Genomic DNA, 6,000 nt, shown 5'->3' with positions numbered 1-6,000 from the left:
CAGAAGTGAATCTTTAATTGGTGGAATTTTAAGCAGCAGAAAAAAGGAAAGTGAAGAAATTCAAGTGAAGTCAAGGTGGTAACTCCGGCAGGAGGGAGGGTCCCCTAAGTTGGCGCAACTCTATGCACTCTACATACTTAATACTCTGTGTAAGTTTCTTTCTTTTCTCTAATTATGAACCCACAGGTTTTCTAAAATGTCCACATTTTTTTTTTTAAAAAAACGGAGGAAGTTTAAGCTCCAACCGCAATGTGGAAAAGAAAAAGATTGCAGAATATATAACCATTTATAAATATAACTTCTAGACAAGAAACGGCGCTTGCCTAATTTGGAGTCTCAAGAGTATGTGGAATTTTCTGCTCGTTAGTTATGAACACAAACACTTCCAAGATTAAACTATGCAAATAGTGGAGGAAAGGATCAATGATGTGCAAAAGTATTTATTTTGGACATATGCTTGGAGACAATGCAATGCAAAACTGTGTCCTTAAACTAGCGTCTTAAATACTGCATGATTCAAACAGAAGCAATCCATCAGGTTCGGATAATGTATTGGCATTACAGACGTTTTGTATGAGTATGACAGAGACTTCTAATTTCCCACTCAATCCTTGACCTTCCCTTATTACTACTAGTCTTAGAACCCCGATTTCATCTGGAGTGGTGATTTTTTTTCTCCTAAGAGACCACATCTTCCAGGCTCCCTTGCAGCTGGGTGTGGCCCTGTGACAAAGGTCAGGCTAATGAATTATAAGTGAAATTATTTTGAGGCATTTCAGGGGAAGCTCCTTCATGGGAGTTAACTACGCTAGGAGGGGCGTCCCTTTTGTCCTCCCCTTTCCTCTTGGGGAGAACATTTAATGACTAGAGGGACATCATGGCCTAAGGATGGGAAAACAGAGATCTAGAAAGAGCCTGGGTCCCTGATGACTTTGAGAAGTTACCATATGAGCCCCAGATAGCCAGAGGTAGGATTTCTTTTCTGTTAAAAATAACCCATTGAAGTTAAGTGTCTGTCATTGACAGCTAAATGCAATTCCTAACCGATCCAACCAATTACTTCTCTTCTTTGGGAGAAAGGCTATCGTGGGATGAAATGAATTTGACATTCATTCATCATCATTCCTAATCGTGGCACTTCACCGTGCCTGCTTTTTGTTTTGTTTTGTTTTTAATTAATTCAATTTATAAAAGACATTTTACCTTTTAGAACAACCCAGGGGCTCCGTCTTCAGTTCCTTGCACGCTAGCAAAATTCCTACCCTTTGTGAATAACCGTCTTTCGTCTTTCGACTCACAGAAACCTCAATTAAAAATCATTTTGCTCACAAGATGACTCCCGGGGACACTTACTCAGACACTGTGACTGTCACCATAGTTGTTGGAACTGAAGTTATATACACAGATGAACTTTTCTCACTTGTTTATTTTCCATGTGGGGTGTCTCATTTAAAACAAACCCATTGTAAGTCCCCAGGCCCTAGATATAGGCTGTGTTATGTATATCCTTTGAAACTTCTTTCTTCTTTCCTCCAGGAAGGAGGGGAGGTAAAAGCTTGAGTAAAAGAAAAAAAAATTTAAAGAAAGAAAGAAAAAAAGAAACAAAATAAAAACCATATTTTTAACAAAAGGATTTTTGAAAGCCTTGGAAAATGTTGTGTTCATTCACATAAGGCCCCACTGTTTTAAACATATTTTACTATAATTTTTCCTTCAAAATTCTGACATGCAAAGTTGAACAGGGCTCTTTCAGTGTACAACCTCAGGACATGGAGAAATAAAAAGAACAGTATTCCAACTAATGCATACTCAGTGGGAATCATAATATCGCATAATTGCTTGAAATTCACAGGCCGATCCGATGTCATCTTCAGAAATATGCAAGTTTCCCTTTGTTTTCTGACTTAGAGATATTTCCTTGCTTTAGGGCTTAACCCTTCAGTTGCTACCCCTAATTATTGAAACATGATTGGAAATGAATGTAGAGCCGCGCTTCCTAAACCCGCACCAAATGTTAGGTAAGATCCCCCAAATCTGCCAACTTTTGTTCTAACAGAAACACAAAATATGTGTTTAACTTTATCAGTGAACCTCAAGTGTTCCTTTTTACCCGTTTCCTTTTCTACCTGTTTCTAAACACACACACACACACACACACACACACACACACACGGCCCTTTAAATTCCCACAAAAATCTTTGCAGGAACAAAGAGTTGCTATTTCGGAGCATGTAATGGCATGTTTAAAAGTTCATCAACTTCCCCCTGTAAAAAAAACCTGGCAATGAGTCTACAATAATAATTCACAAAGATTTAGAGAAAAAAATATCCTTAAGACTTCTTCCTTTGTAACATTATGTAAATCATAAATATACCACTGGTCTGGAAGTGATTACAACAAGCTACAAGACAAAAGATATTCCTAAGCAGACACTGCTGACAATGGGCTCTCTTTTCCCATTAGCATAAGAGGATTTGGGAAGGTAAGTTCTCATAATAGTTAATAAGAGATTCACGCCATTATGAAGAATTCCCAAGCATATGTGTTCCAAGAATAAACTCTAAGTCCTGGGCCATAACTGATTGCATGAACTCATTACAGCAATGAATGTGGCCTCGTATTCAAGGTGAGTGAGTCTTTCGGTGTTCCAAGCATTCCTCCACTCTTCTCCAGTTTTCTCTTTGCTTCTCAATTGTCATTGTCCCTGACCTTCCAAACAGGACCCCTGGAGTGAAGAGGAGCCCATACTATATAAACAGCTCATTCTAGAAGTGTGAGTCATCCCGGAATCAGCTCCCCCGTCCCCTATATAGGTGACACCCAGGCATATCTAAGCTTCTCTGTTACTTGTAGGAAGCGTGTCTTTGTTTTGTCTTTCCCCACACGTTTCCAGAGGGCAAAGGTTTAACTTTTTCACTCTCCTCCAGGCCTTTCAACACTGGTGTTGGATATTCAGTTAACAGAACATGGAGAATTTAATTGTGCTTGATAGCATAGCATTGGATGCTAAGGGCAGCCGACCCAAAGGGACACTGCAATGCCATTTTATAATTAAGCAGAGCACCCGCTGGACTGCATGTTATAACAGATGTTTCCTGGCCCCAGGTACTAAGCCAGCACATAGTAAAACTGCCCAGAGCCTCTCCCTGAGCCAAGATGGGTCAGTGTCTGGAACAACTCCTGTCTAGTGTCTCTTACTGTAATTAGAGAATGAGGCTAGCTTTCGGTCATTAATTCCATTTGAAAAATAGCCATGGCTAAATTAAAAAAGGAAGAAAAAAAAAGAACATCAGAGTGCTTTTAAAATTGAAAAGCCCAGTAATAAGATGGAGATAATTTATTGGTGATTTATTATTTCTAACAGTGTTTTAGACCTTATATAAATTCTGTACAATGATTTGCAAAATTCTCCAAGATGATTTGCAAAATTTTCACTCCATTTATGAAATGGATAAAATTAGAGGCTCCTTATGCTTAGGCTGGAAAAGAGTTTATAGATTGGTTAGTACCAGGAAATCAAACTCAGATGCCATAGCTTCTAGTAAGTCAATGAACAAAGCAACCGAGGGCAGGAACAATCGTTCTGCCTTTTCGCTCTAGTTTTCTTTCATTTTCTTGTTTGCAGTAAGAGACATGGGGACAGGAAAAGATCTCTCTACTGTGAGAAAACTATAGTCCCAGCAGGGCTCACGTTTAGGTGGTGTGCATCTGAGGCTAGCACCGTCCTTACCAGTTGAGGTCTACAGGCTGCTCTCAGCCCAGGGTGATGCCCATCAGTGGGCATCTGTCCTTTCCCCGGGAACTCTCGGATCTCCCCATGATCCAACAGCTGGGGAGAGCAAGGCACCCCCAGGATGTTGTTCTAGCACAAAGGTGTCCATTCTGATAGGTCAGTCCCCAGGCCTTAGTAGTGAAATATTTTCAATATCATCCTTGAGTACAAGCACAATGACAAATAGCAACTGGTATTTTACCTCTGTGTAGGGCAGACGAAAGGGCAATGGAACCTGATAAGATCATTGGGACCCTGGAGAGCCCACGCTCTGTTAAAGGGGGCAGCTACTACAAATTGAGTAGAAATAGGGGACCCACGTAGTCAGATCTTCTGATTTCTTAAGAGAAAATAAAACCCTGTGTCCTTATATAAAATCTCCCAATTAAATTGCCACCTCATTCAAATACTGTAAGAGGTAAACAACGTGCTTTTGTGGTCCAGATCTGGCCTGGGTGCCCCAAATTTGCAATCTTTCCCATTCCTGACACAGAGAAGAGAGGACTAGTGTTGGAGTGACTTACCACAGGTCACACAAGCGATCCAGTGGCAGGGTCAGAACTAGAACCTAGAGCCCCTGACTCCCTTCAGTGAGAGTTGACTTTCTTTAAAACAGGTGCTATACACCATAGAACACCCTTCAAGAGAGATCTGTAAACTGCATAACCTATTAAGTAGGAGCTTAGATGAGTTTAGTATTACAGTCGTTTGGGTTAGTGTTTGCTCCGGCAACAGCAAAGTGAAAGCTCATCTCCAAAGCTGACACATAAAGATGGAAACAAGGGCAGAAGTTCCAGAGATAACAGATTTGCACAACTGCGAGAAAAGGTTGGTCCTTTGGCGGCTTGGAAATTGCTTTTTAAACAAAGACATTGACAGAACTCCAAGCAGGGTTTTAAAACGCCTCCGTGGTGAGGGTGACCCCTGGCAGGGTAAGAAAGCATCTAAGTCTGAAGAAATTCCACTGTTGGGGTCATCTAAGTTTAATGGATCTCTAGTTTCATATGATCCTGAGACCAATCTGTTCTTTCATAGCTATGCCTTACCTTTGTTATTAAACAAGGTTGTGCCCAGGGTGAAGTCAAGTATTTGTAAAATACAGTTGTTCATACACTTATCACAATGAGCACTGAGTGATGTATAGAAGTGTTGAGTCACTATCTTGTGCCCCTGAAACTAATATAACACTCCATGTTAAACGATACTGGAGTTAAAACTTAATAAAAAGAATAGAGAACCTGAAAAAAATAAATTTGTTCATAGATTAACTCACATTTATTCAGGACCTGCTACAGGCTAGACCCAAATTCCCAAACATCTGATATTGTTGCACTTTCTACATGATTTACCTCTCTTCTACCGCTTTATACTGTTATTCACTTATTTTTCAAAAAAGCCATGTGTTCTTTTTCCTTAAATAGAAGAAAACTGGGGGCACCTGGGTGGCTCAGTTGGCTAAGCATCGGACTCTTGGTTTCTGCTCAGGTTATGATCTCAACGGTGGTGAGATCGAGCCCCATGACGGGCTCCACACTGAGCAGGGAGTCTGCTTAAAGATTCTCTGCCTCTGCCCCTCACCCCACACACACGCGCACTCTCTTTCTCTCAAATAAATACATTTTTTAAAGATTTTATTTATTTATTAGAGAAAGCACGCATGCACAAGAGTGAGAGAGAAAGAGAGAAATAGCAGGAGCAGGGGCAGGAGGAGAGGGAGAAGCAGACTTCCTGCCGAGCAGAGAGCTTGAAGCGGGGCTCGATCCCAGGACCATGGGATCATGACCTGAGCCGAAAGCAGACGCTTAACTGACTGAGCCTCCCAGGTGTCCCCAAATAAATAAATCTTAAAAAAAAAAAATAAAGAAAGGAAAGAAAATACGGAATTATCTTTGTGTTGGGATTGCCGTTATATCAATGAATAAGTAGCCTTTGACCTTGAGACTCCATGGACCATTAATACTAAAGAACTAAATAAACTTTTAAAATAAAAGTGATGGGAGTGCTATGATGAAAGCAGAGGGGGAGTCATTAATTTTCCTTGAGTCACACGGAGCAGTGGAGAAGGCCTCACTGGGATGTGACGTTGGGTTGAGCCTTGTGGAATAAGCAGGAATTTCCAAGAGCAAAAAGGAGGAGAAGGTCATTACAGGCAGAAGAAGCAGCTGGAAAAGAGGCACAAAGTCCTGAAGTGTGTTGGGTGTTTGGGGAATAAGGAGTGGTGCAGTCC

The sequence above is a fragment of the Mirounga angustirostris genome, unplaced genomic scaffold (genome assembly GCF_029215605.1).
Source record: "Mirounga angustirostris isolate CCGP_5_RB_7025 unplaced genomic scaffold, mMirAng1.0.hap1 SCAF_15, whole genome shotgun sequence".
Classification (NCBI taxonomy): Eukaryota; Metazoa; Chordata; class Mammalia; order Carnivora; family Phocidae; genus Mirounga; species Mirounga angustirostris.
Note: the sequence above shows the minus strand (reverse complement) of the source record.